This window comes from Dipodomys merriami, unplaced genomic scaffold, assembly GCF_024711535.1.
Source record: "Dipodomys merriami isolate MVZ:Mamm:240054 unplaced genomic scaffold, mDipMer1.0.p SCAF_390, whole genome shotgun sequence".
In the NCBI taxonomy this organism is placed as follows: Eukaryota; Metazoa; Chordata; class Mammalia; order Rodentia; family Heteromyidae; genus Dipodomys; species Dipodomys merriami.
The window spans coordinates 670,385-693,120 of NW_027205493.1; the positions used below are offsets into that span (position 1 = coordinate 670,385).

At 34.7% G+C, this 22,736-nt stretch overlaps 1 pseudogene; it reads right to left on the reverse strand.

Annotated features, from left to right (window-relative positions):
* Positions 1-22,237: 22,237 nt before the first annotated feature.
* On the reverse strand, positions 22,238-22,337 carry LOC138805385 (U6 spliceosomal RNA; annotated as a pseudogene).
* Positions 22,338-22,736: the final 399 nt, after the last annotated feature.

Sequence of the window (22,736 nt, forward strand, 5' to 3'; positions counted from 1 at the left end):
CCTCCTATCGAAGAAAAGCCCAGGACCAGATGGATTTACAGCGGAATTCTACAAGTCCTTCAAATCAGAGCACAAACCAATAATCCTCCAACTCTTCAATGAAATTGAAAGGGAAAATTCACTACAGAACTCATTCTATGAATCCATAATAACCCTTATTCCAAATACAGGCAGGGACTCATTAAATAAAGAGAACTATAGACCCATTTCTCTGATGAATATTGATTCAATATTTCTCCACAAAATTTTGGTCAATGAACTTCAAAAAGTCATCCAAAAAATCATACATCACATTCTAAAAGGTTTCATTTCAGGGATGCAAAGCTGGTTCAATATACACAATCAATTAATATAACTCATCACATCAACAAAGAGCAAGGATAAGAACCACATGGTTATCTCAACAGATGCAGAAAAAGCATTTGACAAGATGCATCAAACCCTTTATGATGATGGGTCTGAAAAAATTAGGAATCCAGGAAATATTACTCAATACAATAAAAGCTGTATATGACAAACCTACAGCCAGCATTATACTTAATGGTGGAAAAATAAAGCCATTTCCTCTTAACTCAGGAATGAGACAAGGATGTCCATTCTCTCCACTTCTCTTCAACTTAGTATAAGAATGCCTAGCTACCGCAATAAGAGAAGATGGAAACACAAAGGGGTTCCAAATGGGGAAAGATGAAGTAAAACTCTTTGCAGATGACATGATTTTCTATTTAAAGAATCCCATGGCCTCCACTTCCAAATTACTGAAGCTGATTCAAAACTTTGGCAAAGAAGCAGGGTATAAAATTAACCCTCAATAATCAATGGCTTATCTGTATGACAACACTGAGTAAAGCATGGGTGAAATCAGGAAGGCAACTCCATTCAAAATAGCCACACAAAATAACAAAATATAAAATACGTAGAAATTTACTTAATCAAAGAAGTGAAGAATCTTTATGACGAAAACTTTAAAAACCTGAAAAAGGAAATCAAAACACAACTTAGGAAGTGGAAAAACCTCCCATGCTCCTGGATTGGAAGGATCAACATCTTGAAAATGGCAATACCTCCCAAGGCTATATACAAATTCAATGCGATACCTATCAAAATCCCATCCTTATTTTTCCACGAAATAGAAAAAGAAATCCAAAAATTCATATGGAACAATAAAAGACCCCAAATAACTAAAACATTCCTCAACAGAAAGAACACTGCAGGAGGAATATCAGTACCAAATTTCATACACTACTACAAAGCCGTAGTTATCAAAACAGCTTGGTACTGACACAAGAACAGACCTCAGGACCAATGGAATAGATTTGAAAAATCAGAAATGAACTCACAGACTTATAGCCACTTAATCCTCGGTAATGGAGCTAAAAAACTAGAATGGAAGAAAGACAGCCTCTTCAGTAAATGGTGCTGGCAAAATTGGTTAACTACTTGTAAAAAGTTAAAGCTAGATCCTTATATATCACCCTGCAGCAGAATCAACTACAAATACTTCAAAGACCTCGGGGTCAACGCAGAAACTCTCAAAACATTACAGGACAGAATAGGAGCTACCATAGGTCTCCTTGGCACAGGCCGAAATTTTCTTAATAGATACCCAGAAACACAACAATTTAAATAAATGTTGGACAAATGGGATTGCATGAAATTGCATAGCTTCTGCATGGAAAATAACCTACTTGGCACGATCAAGAGAAAGCCCAGATTGGGAGAAGATCTTCACTGGCCATACAACGGACAAGGATCTCATATCTAAAGTATACTTGGAACTCAAAAAATTGAATTCCCCAACAACAAATCTTCAAAGAAACAACTGCCCAATAAATAAGTGAGCGAAAGTCTTTTTTTTTCTTTTTTTATAATTGGTTTTTATTGTGAAAATACTGTAAAGAGGGTTACAGTTACATGGACAAGGTAATGAGTACATTTCTTTTCTTTTTTTTTTTTTTGGTTATTATATTCTTTCTTACTTTTTGTTGTGAGAATACTGTACAGAGGATTTACAACTACATGGGCAAGATAACAGTACCTTTCTTATCAAGCATTGTTGTCTCCTGTTTGTTTCCCCTTCCCATTCATTCCCATAGTCCTCCTACCTCCCCCAATCCGATCTTTACCGCGCCCCAACTCCCTCCTGCCAAAGTTGTAAAGTTCCTTTTCTGACATAACAACTAATGTCTCTCCCCCACAGTATAACCCTTGCTTTCACTGTATTTGATGTTGGTATAATTTGTGGAGGGGAAGGACAAAAACTATCTAGCTAAAGTCTTAAAGAGAAACTTCTCTGAAGAGGAAAGAAGGATGGCAAATAGACACATGAAGAAATATTCAACTTCCCTAGCCATAAAAGAAATGCAAACAAAAACAACATTGAGATACCACCTCACCCAGTTAGAATGGCTATATCAAGAACTCTAATAAGAACAGATGCTTCAGGGGATGTGGAAAGAAGGGAACTTTGCTGCATTCTTGGTGGGAGTGTAAACTTGTTCAACCATTTTGAAAAGTAGTATGGAGGTTCCTCAAAAGACTCCTGAGTCAAGTTTCTTTTTAATCCATATAATAGTTTGGACCAAAAGTCAGTGAAAATGGGAAAAAATAAAATAGAAAATGAAGCATTGTATATACCTGTTTCAATTTTAAGAATTTGTAATAGGAATATGATAATTAATTCCCAAAGAATAAGAGAAAGAAGAGTTAAACTCTAAAGGGAAAAGGAATGAAGAGAGAAAAGAAGCTGTACTTTATTTTCCTGTATTAGTTTACAAATTAACAAAATCAGCTAAGGACCTATTTACATAAAATTCATCATGTTTCTCTAAAATCTACTCTCTTTTTGGAAGCCTGCTTTTATTTGACCCAAAAGTAAATTAATCAGGAATTCAATTCATCACTCTGAATCTATAGTATTAGATGATTGTTTAGGTTCCTCCTAGCAATATGATTTTCTGAAATCCTGCATCAAGCAATATATTTTTTTCACTAAAAGGGAAGCCTCTGTCAAACAATTAATAATAGGTTTTTCTCCTAATGGCATGTATCTGTAGTTACATTATCTTCATATATTTCATGATCTGTCTGTGATGCCAAAGACTGCCGTGAAAGTGAAAACACCCTTCTCAGTGCTTAGCATTTGTATACCATTCATAGATATGAAGGTTTTTAATTGTTACTGAAATTGCTTTGGAATAAATAATGTTCACCCTGACTATCTTGAGAAAGAAGAGTTAAACTCTAAAGGGAAAAGGAATGAAGAGAGAAAAGAAGCAAATAAAACCTTTATCAATATCAAACACAAGAGTTTGGAAGAGAAAAGGCAGTGGGAATATTCTAAGTAACAATAAAAATTGCTAGCGTGGATAGAATATGGATCACATTTTATCATTTATAGTTTTGAAAAAAACATACTAAGAATGAAAGTTTCAAAGTCATGATGTAAAACACTATTTGGATTATAATAAGGAAGCATAGCTCAGTGTTAAAACATTAGCCTAGCATGTGTGAAGCAATGGTGTGATCTCCCAAACATTACAAAGTACACACAAAGCACACACATAAAAAACCACATAAACACACACATATACACCACATACACACATTTGGAATATTGATATAATTATATTAAATGGAGGAAACTATCACAAATAGTAAAAGTGTGTTAATATATGAAATCATGATATTGCACGTACTATTTACAAGTTTAGTAGAAAAAAAATAGTCACAATATACTTGGATTTTAATAGATTAAGTAAACTGAAAATTAATAGATGACATGAGAACATATGCAAATAAGTTGAAATAATAAACATTTTGAAACATGTATCCTTTTATTTTGACAAAAAATTGATGTTACTGGTATTTTAACTCAATTTAGAATATGATAGCTAGGTGCTCTATATAACACTAACGATAGCTATATCTCTAATCATTTCACTCTAAATAGTTTTATAATAAGGTCACAGCATTTCTAAGTATCTCCCGAGTTACAAATCCCATTTACACTTCCCACCATAGCTAGAAAATGGATGCCACAAATCACCATGCCGAGCTCAAACTTTTTTTTAATTCAAGTAAAAATATTTCCAAAAAGTGACCAAGTAATGAAGCCTTTCTTAATAAGGTATGTGCTTCTTGAAAATACAGTAAGTATTTGTTACTTGGACAAATATATTTGTAAGTGTAAGAAAATAAATTTATTTAAAATCTTTAATCATATAAAAATTAAGAAAATTTTTAATAGTCACATATTAAACATTATAAAAGCAAAATATGTGTCTGAATATTTACATGTGTAAATATCATGCAAAAATAAATTAACTAATCCTCTGAAAAAAGAATTATCCTAAAGAAACAAAAGAAAATATTTAATCCCAAAATTTGAAATTTAGAAAATAAAATGAAATGTACACTTAATTAAGTGTAAACCCTCTGTATATGTTTTAAAATAAAAATGCATTAACAAAGAAAGCAAAAGTACCCAGGGATCAATAGCAACAGCAAAAACATCAGTAGTTCTTGTTCTGAGTGTACAAAAAAAATCAATGGAAGAGATAACAATGTTCCTTCCCTAAGAAATGTACTCATTACCTTACCTTATTTATGTAACTGTAACCCCTGTGTATATTACCATTAAATTGAAATTAAAAATAAACCAAATAATATACCAATTAAGAATTCTTAGAAGCCATTGGTTAAAAACTTTGTAAAAAACTGCCCTAAGTACCCATGGAATATATTTTGATGATACTATTACATACTTCAACCTGAGCAGAGAAGCAAAAAGTTTAAAAACTGTTACAAAGTAAAGTAATAAATCAGAATATATTACTATTAATAATAATCATAAGATTTATTTATAGTGGTAGTCAAATATGTAAGAAATGAGGCAATATGCCATACATTTGAACTTAATAAGTGAGAAAGAATTTTCTAGGTCTTTTAAAATTATCATAAGTTTAATTGAAACACTATTCTGTCACATCATATGATAATCAGATGAAGCTGATATTAGAGCAAAGAACAGATTGTACTAATTTCTTGAATGTTCATGTATACTTATTTTGGTTGTGGGAAATTGTGGGTATTTCAACTTGGGGTATATTTTTCTTGCTAGGCTGGTGTCATATCAGTGGTTAATTTTAGGATCGTTTTACTTTCCACAAGAACATGCACCTGATCTGTCCTTTTAGCCTTCCCATCATCAATGGCATCAGAGATGAACACCAGCTTGTCTAGCCTGCTACCTTGACTGGCCTGGGTCCTCAGTCCTTCCAATCTTAGTAACTAGATAGTGAAGGATGGTGGAAATGATCCAATGCACCCAGCTATAGAGTGAGAAGGAATTCCACTAACCTTTTGGCCTGGGTTCTGTTCTCAAGCCTCCTAAGTAGTTAAGAGTATCAATGGGAGCCCCTGGTGCCAAGCAGTAACTATTTTTAAAGCAATTAGACATATATATGGCTTAGGCTTGTGATTACCTCAGGAAATGAATAAAAGAGCAGTGAAGCATAGAGGACATTCAGAATTTTAACTAGGTACTGAGGCTGAATAAGCTTAGCTAGCTACTCGGGAGTATGAGATCTGATTATCATGTTCAAAGCCAGTCCAATCATGAAAATACAAGCAATAATCTTAAAAAAAACAGAAGTGGCTGAAGTGGAAGACCACTATCCTTGGGTACAGAAGCTTAGTAATGGTTCGTAGCCACTATCAAGCTTCAAGAATGATGAATGCATGCATGAGCACATGCACATATGCGTTTGCATACTCGCATGGACATGAACACACACACACACACACACACATGAGTATTTCAATGTGAAGTTATTCATTCTTTTACTTTGCTGTACTTTATTTTCCTGTATTAGTTTACAAATTAACAAAATCAGCTAAGGACCTATTTACATAAAATTCATCATGTTTCTCTAAAATCTACTCTCTTTTTGGAAGCCTGCTTTTATTTGACCCAAAAGTAAATTAATCAGGAATTCAATTCATCACTCTGAATCTATAGTATTAGATGATTGTTTAGGTTCCTCCTAGCAATATGATTTTCTAAAATCCTGCATCAAGCAATATATTTTTTTCACTAAAAGAGAAGCCTCTGTCAAACAATTAATAATAGGTTTTTCTCCTCCTGGCATGCATCCGTAGTTATATTATCTTCATATATTTCATGATCTGTCTGTGATGCCAAAGACTGCCATGAAAGTAAAATCACCCTTTTCAGTGCTTAGCATTTGTACAACATTCATAGATATGAAGGTGTTTATAAATGTTACTGAAATTGCTTTGGAATAAATAATGTTCACCCTGACTATCTTGAGAAAGAAGAATCGGTTTCTCTGCACTTTAGGTAATTACTTGAAGGAAAGAAACAAAAGGAAAAGTGAAGAACAACTCAACACATACATTCAAATGAAACAAAACAACCCAAGAAAACACAAATTAATTCAGTACTCAAGAACCTGCAGGAAATGAAAGATTTTAAAAAAAAATCAGCTATGACAAGCTTATGAAAATCCTGACTACATGGGAGTGCACTGTTGTGAGAACAGTGGCTAAAGCCCATACTAGACAGAAAGATCTGTACATAATACCATGCACTTGTTATTCTTAATTCCAGGAAGAATAACATAAAGTGGAATGAGGCCAAGATAATACACAAGTAGGAAACCAGTTTCTATCTGAAAAAATAATCGGGATAATTTAGGGCTGGGCACAGGATAAAGTGGTAAGAACACCCAGTTAGTGGGCACAAGACACTGAATTCAAACTGTAATATTAGGTGTATTGAAGATAAAAGTTATGATTATAAATAATTTGAATAATTGTAAGACTTGAGTATTTGAGTGGGGAAAAATCCATGAGAGAGAATTAACCCACGTTCCAATGCTTTGTACTTTAGTGATAATGTTTATTGGTACTTCAGACAAAACACAGTTACCTTGCAAATGAGCATGGATGTGCATTTGGGTGATGGAAATACTCTCCTTTCACAGGTGTAAATTAAATAGATTGTTTTGGGTAGATTGTAGTTCTTGAACTAAGAGCGTGGCTGATGTCCGTGAGCTTTTTTTCTCAAGGCTACCACTCTATTACTTTGAGCTACAGTTCCAATTCTGATTTTCTGTTGGTTGTATGGAGAGAAGAAGCTCATGGACATTCCTGCTCAGGATGGCTTTAAACCATGTTCATCAGATCTGAGCCTGCTGAGTAACCAGGATTCCGGGCATGAGCTGTCGATGTTTTTAACAATTTAGTAAATTGTATAGTTACAGAAGTTATAAATTATCATTGTACCCTTCGGTATATATGTGTGTGTATATATCAATATATACGGATAGAAATATTTTAACATATTATTGTGTCTACAGTAGATATATGGAATCATCCTTCATTATAAAATAAAATGGCAACAAAAGTTAATAGGAGCAAACAAAGGAAATTGTTACACGTTTCTTTTTATTGAATGAAATTTGAATCAGTTTGGGCAAACCATCTCTACTTTAACAAACTGGATAATTGCTATTAATTCCAATCCATCTATTTGCCCATATTGTGCATCCTCACACATGATTGTCAAAATCAAACCACACTTTTTGCCTTTGTATTTAACTCACCTGTTATAATTTAAGCGATAGATGAAGTAATTAAATAAAGATTAAAATAAAAATAAGCGAGGTTGTGAGTTAGATTTGAAAAAGATTTTAAATATGATTATAGCTAATTAAAATGCAGATTTCTTATTTTACTCTGTTGTTATTTCTCTCATTCCCACATTAGGAAATTACATAAAAGGTTCTCACTAAATTATATGTACAATTATTTAAAATGTATTGACAGAATATGGGCACAGTGTGGTTTTAGCTTATTGAGGCCTGTATGAGGTAGTGTGTTTTTGAGGACTTGCAATACGTTGTAATGAAGATGAAGGGAGGGATGTGCTTATTCTTTAAAACTGGCTAGACGATTGCTTCTAAAATGTTACAGCAAAATCACTTTCACAACCATGTTCATTACTGCACTATTCACCATAACCAAGTTATGAAAACAGCCAAGATGCCCTTTGGCAGAGTGATGGTTGGAGAATGTGTGTGATATATACAGAATTGGATTGCCCCTATCCATTATGAGGACTGTTACATTATTTGTAAAGAAATGGATAGATCTAAAAATATGTTAAGTAAACGAAGTCAGAGCCAGACACACAAAGGACCCATGTTCTATCTCATATTTGGAAGCTAGAACTTTATACAAGTTTACACAACAATAGTAACCAAATCATGCTATTTGCTCAGGAGCACTTAAATGGTGTATTTTCTAATAAAATTGAACTTTTAATCCAACAAAATGAATACTGGGCAACTATCACTTGGAAGATGTGAGGGGAAGTCAAAGGGAAGGAATAAAGACAGTTATGGAGTAAGAGTGAAGACATTATATTTAATGCAAATAATATGAAACTAGAAAAAATTAAAGTGTGGTGAGGTTTGGAAGGGCAGGGAAAAGTTATATAAAGATCCATTATACTTAAAAAAGTCATTTATTGAATGGAAATTCCCATGTACAACTAGTTAAGATAAGAAAAATATGATTAATAACAATGGAGACATTTGATCTGAAACCATGAGTCAATATAATAGTTTCCTCCTCAGAAATTTTCTTTGCACTTATGTTCATCATAGTGACAGAAAAGTGATCAATGCAATGAATATTAATACATCACATTGCACATATAGAATCAACGTAAAAATGTTAGAATTCATCACATCGTAAAATAACAGGTAGAATGTACCAAATGCTAATTGTTTTTCCAAGTACTTTACCAATTGTATCTAATTTAATCCTCACAATAATTGCATAAAGTGGAACTACTTACATTTTTAATTATCAGATGATGACATTGAAGTCTTCAGAGTTGTAATTACTACTACAACATTGCACACATTGTAAGTGTTACCCTGAGGTTCATCTCCTACTGTATCAAATAAGCCACATTCTATTTTATGACTAAAATACCAGCACTTAGTCTACAAATAATAGGAAAATTTTCCAGAATTATTGTGTACACTCATAATATTTCTCTTTAACATTGTTAGAAAATAGGGAACTGTAATATGAAAACTCAAAGTTCATAATCAATGCATACCTCCCTGGTGAAAGGAACTGCTAAAGTATAAGATTCTTGATTTCTAGCTCAAAGTAATAGAAATCATATTTTACCCCTTCACTCAACACTGCACTGCCTGGATCCTATTTCTCTTTAACACAGTCTTACTGAAAGAATGACCTCCCCAATTCCTGATGGAAACAGACTGCATGTCTTATGGACCAATCATTTCCACATTGTAGCTAAACTAATTTTAATTGCTTTTTATACCCAATATTTTAAGAGAAAGTTACTACTTTAAAATGCCATTAAAGCAAGACTGATATAAAAATCACCTTTGACCCTAGATATATATTTTACCTTTCCTATACCCAACAATGCACTCTGAATTATCATTAATGTTAGGAACGAGAGGATAAAAAATCATAGACACCAAGACCTAAGAATGAATTAAAGACTTTCCAACTTCTGAATACAATTGGTTTAAAAAGACGTGAAGGGCTGGGAAGGTGGCTTAGTGGTAGAGCGCTTGCTTTGCATGCATGAGGCCCTTGGTTCGATTCCTCAGCACCACACAAGCAAAAAGAAACAAGCCGAAAGTGACGCTGTGGCTTAATTGGTCGAGCGATAGCCTTGAGCTGAAGAGTTGAGGGAAAAGTTCAAACCCCACTACCAGACCCCCTCTCCCCAAACAAAAGACATCAATACTACCACATTTTTTCAAAATTTCTTATGATACTCAAGATTCAATTATAAACTATTAACACTTGAAAATAACTCATTTTCTTGGGAGTAGAACACAAAACACAAGATTAATCCTGATCATTTTAAAAGACCTTTATTTATAATAAAAATTCACTCTCATAACTTCAAAGAGTCAAAAAATAACAAGCACAGTGACACAAAAATTAATTTAACTGCATCATATACCTTCAAAGGACTGTGCTAATAAAAAACAAAATTATACTAATAAGTATGTTACCCAATTCACTTACATTTTTTTATTCTATTTCTTTTAGTTTCGAAAAAAACTGACTTTTCATAAAATGATGCAAAAAAAGCCTATATGCCCACTTACATTTTCAGATCTTAACAATATTTGTTTCAGAAATGTCTTTAGCTGTATAGTCAATGAACTAAAATACTAGTATTTAATAATAATAATAATAAATACTAGTAATAATACTAGTATTTAAAGGGTTTTCAGAAATTGCAAGACTCGCTCTGGGATGTTAAATTGGAAAAGATATTCAAAAAGCTTTATTTGTTAAAGTTGTCATAGTTACTCCCACAAAAAAACTATTAATGAAGAAACCTTTGTATGTACAAAACAACTACAAATTAATCCACAATCTGGAGGTGACTCATGCTTTTTGTTTGTTTGTTTGTTTTGAAATATATATCTAACAAGCATAGCCACAATACTGATTTAAAGTCAATCTGATGGGATATTCAAACCTAAAAAATATGGGGTCTATTATCTTAGTGTGAATAGATACGATCTTACAAAGAAAGTTATTTTCAACAGAAATCCGGAAAGAGTATATCCACCTTGAGTTTCACAGGAATAACCAGAGAGTAATAACTGTTTGGTCAAGTCGGTCAAAATCACTCCATGAGTATATCTTAAAAGTATAACCATATACATACAGTACAAAATACATATTTTGTACTGACACTCATGTTATGGCAATAACTTACTACCTAATTATATGTGTATCTTTTTACCTAACAAATACTAAGAGCTGAAAATGATCTCTTATATCTAACTTAATTTTGTAAATGTTTTAATAATGATGATGTTATTTAACAAATAAAATGTACAGAAGGGTGGTTCCACTGAAATGACAGGACAGAACACTGATAAATAAAAAAAAATTGCAACACAGCTCTTTTCGGCCTCTCCCTGTTCATATTGGCAACCAACATTGCAACAACACACACACACACACATATAAACACACATGTGTGCACATGTACACACACATATACACACATGCGAAATTCAGGGTTTATTGTACAAAAAAGTTCAATTAAAATATTAGTGATTACGACAAATGATAATTTACCTTATTACAAAATAATACATAATCCAGTCACCATGGTTGTTACATTTTACCTGCCACTCCACATGTGATCACTTAATTTATTTTAGGTAATTAATTAACTAATTCATTCTTTCATTAGATTAGTACAAATACTAGAGCTTGAATTCAGGGCCTGACTCTGTACCAGAATTATTTTTTTTGTTTTAGTTATCTCAAGGCTAGCATCTTACTCCTTGTACCACAGCTCCATTTCTAGCTTTTGCTGGTTACTTTCAAACCAGAATCTTATGGACTTTTTTTTCATGGTCTGCTTTCAAACCATAGTCATCAGATTTCATCTTTCTGATTAGCTAGGTTTAAAGACCTGAGCCACCGTTGTGGCTCCTACTTTTTCCTATTCTTATCTAATGCACATACTTAGATAGTAATTTAAAACTGAGAGTATAGAAGCAAGATGTACAGTGATTATATTGTCCTGCCAGAAATTCGTTAGTAATGTAAATTTCTTCTTAAGACCATACACAAAAAATACTTAAGAAGAAATCTGATGAACTGTGTGTGTATGTATGTGTGTGTGTGTGTGTGTGTGTGTGTGTGTGTGTGTGTGTGTGTGCTGTTGCAATATGTTCCACATATAAGCACTGTGCTGGGGTGTCCAGCCATTCACAGTAATTGTGTGCATATCTTCCTTGAGCTACCAACTCATGGACAATGTCTAAGTGTCCACTATAGGCTTCCCGATGAAGAGGGGTATACTCATCCTCATCCCTAGTATTCATATGAGTGGCCTTTTCAGAAAGTGGTCTCTGCACTGTAGTAAGCTGCAAGAAAAGCTCTCTACCCCTGAGCCACCTTCCCAGGCCAAGGATTAAGATTCTTGTAGGCTACTAAAAATATATTTACCAATTTCAAGTAAATACATAAACTCTATTCCCATCTCTTTTATCAAATAAAAAAATAAAATTGTTTTGTTTGTAAATTGATCAGAAACATGGATTTTGTGGCTAGCTAAGTCATTGCACATCTGTATCTCTTGTCCTCTCTCTCTTTCATGATTCTCATAGACAATATGGTTGCTCCATAATTATCCTAATCTATTTCGCTTTCATTTGTTTGGTTGCATCATTTCACTTTCTTCTCTGCCATTTCCCAAACCAGAACCACATAAACAGAACCATCCAGAAGTGCTGCTGTGCCTCAAGTGGTAGAGCACTTGCCTTGATTTGAAGAGCTCACGGACGGTGCCCGAGCCCAGAGTTCAGGCCCCACAACTAATTTTAAAAATAGAATCTAAATCCTTGATAAATCTAGGAACAGATCTGACTGAAATCAGTTGAATCACAACTTTCCTGCACAATGAAGGAATAAATAGGTCCAGGCTAGGAAAGCAGCTAGAGAAGGCAGGCTGATTGTATCTGTGACAAAAATTTGTGGAAAATGGTATCGAGGATTAATTACTGGTGATCCACTAGCACTGGAAGCATGATGCTGAACTGTTGATTGGTGATTCTGAACTATTGCTGTGATCATTATATTCTCCAAGAGGAAAAAATGAAACAATTAATATCAAAGGACTACTAACACATTTTGACTTGTCATTAAGCATCTTCAATCATCAAAATCAACAGAAGACAATAGACAGGCTTACTTTTTTAGATGAAAACAAGTATCTTTAAAAAAACAAGGAATTGGAAGATGGCGGAGAAGAAGATAGACATTAAACAACTTTTCGAATAGAAAGCAGTTTTATAGTTCCAGTGAACAGTCCTAAGCCAGAGAATTCACCAAGAATGCCTTCACAGGACAGAGAGTTAGGCCAGAGAGGGAAAATGTAGGCAAGGAGAAAGCTCTGACCACTTGCCAGCAGCCACTTCCGTGGAAGCAGCAGTGGTGGCGGCGGCCTCAGTTGCCATACCTGAATCACAGAGAGTCTGGGATGAAGGAGCCAGACGCAGCGGGCGAGCGGATTCTACTCAACACCAGCAAGAATCGACAAGGAGCAAACATCTTCATCCTGCAGTTTGCAGACCAGAGATGACCCAGGAACCAAGACTCAGCGTGAGTAGAAGCCTAACATCCTCACTCTCCAACTCAGGCCTTGGAAGAAATCTAGAGTCATTTAGCAGGTCACAAGAAACTAACTGACCTGTCAGACAGATCCACCCAGGGAAAAGCACCCAGCTCGGCACCAGCCCCAGGAGTGGCTTTCTTCACTGGATAATCAGAGCCACAGGTTGCCCCTCCTTTTAGCAGCATTGATAATCAATTGAAATTCAGTAACCAGAAACTCTAAGAATGGCTCCAGGCTGAGCACTGTGAGTTTCTCACAAACCAGCCCCCGGGAAAAGCTACGGTTTGCTGAAAGGCCTCAACTCTACCCAGAACCTAGCCTCATCACAGCATCTCCAAACTTGAGGAAAAAGCCATATCCCTCTTTTGTGATACTCAAAGCAGATCTGCCTCTCATTGAACTATCCTGGGAAAAGGATCGCAAAACCCTGGGTAAAGCAGAGCATTTTTCTGCCTGTTCAAACAAACTGACTTAAGAAACCAACCAAGCCACAGGAACACAAGCAGACCAGAGACTCCAACAAGAGGCTGGTTAAGGTCACAAGGGAGATACAGGATTTTTCCCACCCATCCCCAAAAAATCAAAGAACTTTTTTTTGTACCTTTTATAAACAAAATTTTTTTCTAAAATTTTTTTTAATCTTTAATTTTTACCTTTTTTGAAAAAACAATTGTTTTCTAGTACCTTTTTTTTCCTCTGAGAATTTTATTTTAGGAGTAAATATGTGTGTGCATTTTTCTTGATTTTTTTTCTGTTTTTTGTTTACCTCTACTGAACTTCTGATTTTTTTCTTTCTTTCTTATCCTTTTCAACATTTCTTCTCTTTCATTCTTTATGTGACTTAATTGTTGTTCTGTTCATCTTCAGATAAACCCGTAGTCGATTATTAGACCTTATCCCCCATTGTGTACACACTTAATCCACAAATTTATTACTCAATTCCAAACCTCTTAGACTTACATTCCTTAATAGCATTACTACCACTTTATACCTATATAATATTTTAAGTATTATTATTTTTAAGTTTTTCACATCTCCTTTATATCCCTCCCCTTCTCTCACTATATTCACATTCTTCCCTGAATAGTTTGTCTTCGAACTGCATAATATTTTTAATTCTTACTTTTCTATTTTTTCTGGTCTCTTTTTGTTCCCTTTCTCTGTCTTCTTTTTTTCTCTCTCTCTGCTTTCATCCTATCCAAACTATTTCCTGCTTTGAGATTAGGACTTAGTTAACTCTCCCTGTGCTTTCCAACATCACTCTATTCCTATTTTTTTATGCACATCTCTTCCTAAACCTAATAATTTGTGCTTACCAAATTCTTTGCGGTTCTTAGTGTATTAATATATAGTTGTTTGATGTTGAATAGATGTATTTGTTGAACTAGATTGTATCTGCAGACTATTGACTGTGCAAATACAGACGTTGATTGATGCTTGCCTTAAGATAGTGTTCTAGCAGGAAACTGGTGTTATTTTCATCCCAAATAGGCAGAGTAAGCCGGAAAAACACAAGAAAAATGGCAAGTTCGGTATCTCAACTCCCACTCATGATAATCAGGGACAGAAGAGGTAATGAATAATCCAGAAGAGAGTTCCCAAATAGCTCTACAAACACTGCTGGCAAACATGATAAATGAAAAGATTGAAAACATACAATGGACTCTGTATGAGTTTGATAGGGAGGGACAGGAGGCAAACAAATGTCAATGGAAGCAAACAAAAGGTCAATGCAAGAAAAGATTGACAACCCACAAAGGACTCTGTTTGAGCGTGATAGGGAGAGAGAAGAGGCAATCCAAAGGTTTATACAGGAAAATCATGAGGGTGAGGAAGTTACTCAAAAACTGATACAGGATTTGCATGAGCAGCTTGAGAATACTCAAAGAGAAAGGCAGGAATGGCCTTATCAGGCTGAGAACACTCACAGAAAACTACGGGAATGGCATGAATGGGAGGAAGCTAAGCAAAGAGTAATACAGGAATTGAGAGAGCAGGATGAGTATACACAAAGATCACTAAAGGCATTCATGGGATCCATTAACAAAGAACTGAAGGAAGTCAGGGAGACCACAAAGGGAATGCTGAACCGAACCCAACTGAGGAATGGAAGTCCACGGAAACGATAATGAACCAACTAAGGGATTTGAGTATAAACACTGAACACCAAATTAAGGAAGTAAAGAAGTTCATACAAGATCTAAAACAAAGTTTCAAAAAAGATTTGAAGCCAAAAAGCTGACCAATTAGAAGGAAAAGAAATAAAAAAAAAACAAAGAAGGAAGTCTTGATAGCAGGTTAAACCATGCAGAAGGTTGAATCTCGGGGAGTGAAGACAGCCTAGATATTATAGAGAAAGAAAATACAACCATCCAAGACAAGTCCAAGAAATATGATAGATCTATCCAACACATGGAAGACACCATCAGAAGGCCTAATGTAAGGATAATGGGTGTAGAGGAGCACCTAGAAACGGAAGTTAATGGTTGGGAAATTTGTGTAACAGGATCCTAGCAGAAAACTTCCCAAACATGCAAAAAGATAGGGTTATTCAGATACAAGAAGCTTTTAGAACTCTAAATAGACCAGATCAGAATAGGACATCCCACCGTCTCATTATAATCCACACAGGATCAATTCAAACAAAGGAAATGGTCCTTAACGATGTCAAGGAGAAAAGATTGATCACCTATAAAGGGAAACCAGGTAGAATCGACTCAGATTTCTCAGCAGAGACAATCAAAGCAAGAAGAGCCTGGAATGATGTATACCATGCCCTAAAAACAAACAACTATCAACCAAGAATACTGTACCCAGCTAAGGCCAAATAAAAATCTCCCATAGCAAAGAATAATTGAAACAATACATCTCCACCAAGCCAGTCCTACAAAAGATTCTTAAAGATGTCCTACACATAGAAAACCAAAAAGACCACAATAAAGGCCAATAAACAGCACCCAAACTGAGAATCCAAGAACCATAGGAAGAACCCACTTTTCGCATCCTGCAAGAAGGTGGAAAACATGGCAGAAACTCCCAAATACCTTTCAGTCCTATCTTTCAACATTAACGGACTTAACTCTCCAATTAAGGGACATAGACTGTCTTGTTGGATTAAAAAACAAGATCCTTCTATGTCCTGCCTTCAGGAGTCACGTCTTGCCCTTAAAAACAAACACATTTTCAATATTAAATGCAGGAACAAAATCTACCAAGCAAACGGCCCTCTTAAATAGGCAGGAGTTGCAATCCTAATATCAGATAAAATAGACTTCAAATTAAAATTTGTGAGAAGAGATAAAGAATATCTACATACTAATTAAGGGATTTTTTTTTCCTTCAGGAGGATACTACAATTCTAAATATCTATTCACCAAACAACGGAGCACCCAAATTTATCCAAGATACACTACTTTCCCTCAAATCCCACAAAGATCCAAAGACATTAATTGTTGGGTATTTTAAAACACCACTCTCCCCAATAGATAGATCAACTCGGAAAAAAAACTCAAGAAAGAAACCACAGATCTAAATAACTGCATAGATCAACTAGATTTAACAGACATCTGCCGAATATTTCACTCAGCATCATAAGAATACACGTTTTTCTCAGCAGAACATGGAACAATTTCTAAAATAGACCACATTTTAGGCCACAAAGCAAACTTGTCCAAATTCAGAAACATTGTACTTATACCTTGTATTCTCTCTGACCACAAGGGAATAAAATTAGAACTCAACACTAAAATCCAACAAAGAAAGTATGGTCACACATGGAGGCTGAACAACACACTGCTTCATCAAGAGTGGGTCAGGGAAGATACTAGAAAAGAAATTCAAATGTTCATGCTATTCAACAAAAATGAGCACACATATTACCAGGTCCACTGGGACACAGATAAGGCAGTACTCAGAGGAAAGTTTATAGCCTCAACAAATTGGAGAGCTCTGAAACCAACAATTTAATGAGACATCAGAACCCCCTTGAAAAAGAGCAGCAAGATAAACCCCAATCCAGTAAACAGAAAGAAATAATTAAAATTAAATCAGAATTAAATGAATTAGAATCCAAAAAAAACTATAGAAAGAATCAACAAAACTAAGAGTTGGTTGTTCGAAAAGCTTAACAAAATTGACAGACTTTTATCAAATCTTATCAGTAAAAGAAGACAAGAAACCCAAATAAATAAACTCAGAGATTTGAATGGAAACATCACCACAAAAACAACCAAGATTCAGAAAATTTTGAGGGAATACTTCTCAAATCTTTATGATAATAAGTTTGGGAACTTGGCATTAATGGACCTTTTCCTAGCAAATATTGACATGCCAAAACTAAACCAAGATTAGTTAAACCATCTTAACAGGCTCCTCTCAAGCATTGAAATAGAAACAGCAATGAGAGACCTCCCAGGTAATAAAAGTCCAGGACCAGATGGGTTTACAGTGGAATTCTACAAGGCCTTCAAAACAGAGCTCACAAAAATACTCCTCCAACTCTTCAATAAAATTGAAAGATAAAGTTCACTACCAAACACATTCTATGAAGCCATCATAACCCTCAACCCCAAACCAGGCAAGGACTCATCAAAGAAAGAGTACTATAGACCCATATCTTTGATGAACATTGATGAAAAACTTCTCAACAAAATTTTGGCCAATCGACTTCAACAATTCATGCAAAAAACCATACACCATGTTCAGACAGGATTCATTTCAGGAATGCAAAGCTGGTTCAAAATATGCCAATCAATTAATATTATTCATCACATCAACAGCAGCAAAGATAAGAACCACATGGTTATCTCAATAGATGCAGAAAAAGCATTCTACAAGATGAAACATCCCTTTAAGATGAAGGTTCTGGAAAAATTGGGAATCCATGGAACATTCCTTAATACAATAAAGGCTGTATATGACAAACCTACAGTCAGCATTTTACTTAATATTTAAAAACTAAAGCCATTTCCTCTTAACTCAGGAACAAGACAAGGATACAAGGATGTCCACTCTCTCTACTTCTTTTCAACATATTATTAGAATGCCTAGCTACAGCAATAAGGAAAGATACAGACATAAAGGTGATCCAAATAGGGAAAGAAGAAATAAACCTCTCCCACTTTGCAGATGATATGATCTTGTATTTAAAGAATCCCACAGACTCCATTCTCAATTTACTCAAACTGATTCAAAACTTTGGCAAAGTAGCAGGAAATAAAATTCAACCCCCAAAATCAATGGCTTTTCTGTATGCCAACAATGAGAAAAGTGTGGCTGAAATTAGGAAAGTAACTCCATTTGTAATAGCCCCAGAAAAAATAAAACACCTAGCAATTAACTTAACCAAAGAAGTGAAGGACCTCTATGATGAAAACTTTAAAAGCTTGAAAAAGGAAATCAAACCAGAACTTTGAAAATGGTCAAACCTTCCATGCTCCTGGATTGGAAAGATTAACATCGTGAAAATGGCAATAATTCCCAAGGCTATCTACAAATTCAATGTGATACCTATCAAAATTCCAACCTCATTCTTCAAGGAAATAGAAGAGGCAATCCAAAAATTCATATGGAACAACAAAAGACCCGGAATAGCAAAAACCCTCCTCAACAGAAAGAACAGTACTGGAGAAATATCAATACCAAATTTCAAACTCTACTATAAAGCTATAGTAATCAAAACAGCTTGGTTCTGGCACAAGAACAGACCTCAGGACCAATGGAATAGAATTGAAATCCCAGAAAAGAACCTACCCACCTATAGCCATCTAATCTTTCAAAAGGGAGCTAAAAAATTAGAATAGAGGAAAGAGAGCCTCTTCACTAAATGGAGCTTGCAAAATTGGTTAACTACTTGTAGAAAACTAATGCTAGATCCTTATCTATCACCCTGCACCAGAATCAACTCCAAATGGATCAAAGACCTCGGATTCAAAGCAGACACTCTGAAAACATTACAGGATGGAATATGAGAAACCCTAGGTCTCTTTGGTGCAGGCCAACATTTTCTTAATAGAGACCCAGAAACACAAGAAATCAAAGAAAGATTGAAGAAATGGTATTACATGAAGTTGCAGAGCTTCTGCATGTCTAAGGACATAGCTAGCAAGATCAATAGAAAGCCTAGGGATTGGGAGAAGATCTTTACTATCTATACAACGGACAAGGGTCTCCTATATAAAATATACTTGGAACTCAAAAAATTAAATCCCCCAAAAGCAAATCCTCAAAGAAACAACTGCCCAATATATAAGTGGGATAAAGACTTAAAGAGAAACTTCTCTGAAGAAGAAAGATGGATAGCCAATAGACACATGAAGAAATGCTCAACCTCCCTAGCAATAAAAGAAATGCAAATCAAAACGACATTGTAATACCACCTCACCCCAGTTAGAATGGCAAAAATCAAGAACTCTAATAACAACAGATTCTGTAGGGGGTGTGGACAGAAGGGAACCATACTTAATTGTTTGTGGGAGTGTAAACTTGTTCAACCACTTTCGAAAGTAGTATGGAGGTTCCTGAAAAGACTCCACATAGAGCTCCCTTATGACCCAGCAATCCCACTTTTGGGCATTTACCCAAATGTTTACAAACAAGGCCAAACTAAAGCTACCAGCACAACTATGTTTATTGCAGCATTATTTACCATAGCTAAGATATGGAACCAACCCAGATGCCCCTCAGTAGATGAATGGATCAAGAAAATGTGATATATATACACAATGGAATTCTATGCCTCCGTCAGAAAGAATGACATTGCCCCATTTGTTAGGAAATGGAAAGGCTTGGAAAAGATTATATTAAGTGAAGTAATCCAAGCCCAAAGAAACATAGTTTCCCATAGGTTCCATGGTTTCTCTTATTTGCAATATCTAGTATATGTATGAGTCAACAGAAAAGGTCAGATCAGTTGAAGTTAGGTAAATGAACCCTAAGATACGTATTTAATTTTTTTTTCTTTCATGCATTTGTTTCCTACGTATTTATAAGATTATAACTTTGTTGCTTTGTATGTCCCTCCCCCATAGGATAACCCCTGCTTTCACTGTTTTTGATGTTGGTATAATTTGTGGAGGGGGAGGGGAAAAACAAGTCATTTAAATAAGGATACAAGTGGACCCGTTGCCAAAATGATAAGTACATGTTGTCACGTCGAAAATGAACTTTACAACTTTGGTGCGGAGGGGGGAGGATTCGGTGGGGGTCTAGGTGAGGCTGGGAAGGGATGGGAAAGGTAAACAAAGGAGGAGGCTAAAATGCTTGATAAGAAATGTACTCACTATCTTGCCCATGTAATTTTAATCCCTCTGTACAGTATTTTCACAATAAAAAAACAAAAAACAAAAAAAAACAAAAAAACAAGGTATTTAAGTAGTCAAGCAAAGGACTTCTATTTTACTACTGCATTATACATTTTTTTCTAATGTTGAGTACCAATAAATAATGGATGTATTAGAAATCTCTTAAAGCTCATATATTGAATAGTGACTTCTCTTACACTATATCATTGTATTTCTCAAATCATATTACGTAGTTTCCTATTTTCTCATTCCTAGAATAATCTGCACATGAAGACATCACTGGTCCTAATTTTCAGTCTGTGCATTTGAATACAAAGGAAAGTCTTTCCTCTGCTCTCTATCAATTACCTACTCTCCAGTTAGAATAATTTAAAATAGTAAAAATCAAAAAAGAGAAAATAAATCATGGTGAAAAAACATGTAGGAAATTCACCAGATTTTTCTGACCAGTTCAACCAATGTGAACTATTGGGGAAATACATGGACACCTCATTCCCACTGGTACTCGAAGTCTCTGGTTAGGCAATTCTGATGAAGACAATCAACTAGATGAAAACGTGAGGAATGGTATCAATTGCAAGAAAATAATGGAGAAGAATGCAAGCAAATTTCTTCTTTGGGCTTACTGCAGTGCGGAGATTCCTTTTCAAAAAGGCCTCTCATATGAATACCAGGGATGAGGATAAGTATACTCCTCTTCATCGGGAAGCCTAGAGTGGACATGTAGACATTGTCCAACTGTGAATGGCTTGGCACCCCTGCATAGTACTTTTATGTGGATTAATACCAGAATGGATTTTTTCTTACTTCATCATGATGCAGATACCAATCCCCAAACTAAAGGCCTCTTGATCCCCTTGCATCTTGCTGCTGGGAACAGAAATAGCAAAGATATGCTATTGAACCATTTTTTCAAACCGGGTCTGAAGAATAACTTGGAAGAAACTGCATTTGATATTGGCAAAAGGATAAGTATGTATCACTACCTCTTTGAAGTTGTGGAAGGCTGTACAAATTATTCTCCTACGTAGTAATGGTTTGGTTAAGTTTCTTAAATTTCAAAAGTGCCATTCCATCCTTTGTGTCCCTACAAATATTTTCATAATAAAAAGCAACAGCAATATCTTAATTTAAAAATTCATGGATTCCATGGTATTCTTCCATGTGAATTGCCTCACTTTGATGTCAAAATGTATTCAAGAGTTGTTTGTATGCATCTATAATGATTTCTGAAGAGTTTGTGGTTTTTTTTTAAATTTTAACTTATCTGTTGAAATGAATAGTATAGAAACTAAAGTTATTCCTGGTGCTTGTCTGAAAAAAAGTATATCTAGGTTTGTATAAAGTCCATAATCTATTTCATTATTTTCTAGATATAATACTTTGAAGTCTACATTTTTTATAATATATAGGTTCATTAATAAATGTGTCCTTTCAGATTACATTCCATATAGAAAAAGTTAAGATTCCTTTTTTCCTAGGTCCTTACAGGATTTTATTTCTTTGGAATAAGATGACAATGTTATCTAATTTCAAGTTTTGTAAAGGTTATGCTATGTAAGGGCCTTTCTAAAGTGAAGATTTAATACACTGATGTCAAACTAACCTTTAATTCTATGAATTACATATATTGTTACACTTGTATTTTTGTAATAAACTTTTTCATAACTTTTTCATTTCTTGCATTTGAAGAATGAAAAATATGGAATATTTCACGAATTTTTGTATCATCCTTCTGCAAGTGCTATGTTAATCTCTGTATTTTTTTCACTTGGGTAGACCTGCTGCTGAAGCATGTAGTATCCTTTAAATTTAAGTAGTTAATGATGCAACCTTTATACAGGCATATATCCTTGGTTGCTTATTTGTAAAAAGGAATCCTTATTGTTCCTAAAATGTTATTGATCTTATTTCTCTAAATTTCTGTGTATAGTGGCAAAAACTTATATTGTTTGGTTGATTGCTCACATTTGCAATTTTTGTCAATGACTATTTTGTCGTTTTCATTTTTAATTTGATCATATTTTGAAGCCTTTATAGCTAAGTCCAAAGGTGATGGCATTTCAAGTACTTATTTATCAACTGAGTTACCTTTGTGGAGCTAATGGATTCAAAGTAAGCCTTGCTTAAGAGCTACTTCTAAACTTCTGCAGCTTAAAATTTCGCAAAGAAGTCTCACTGATACAAATGTCTTC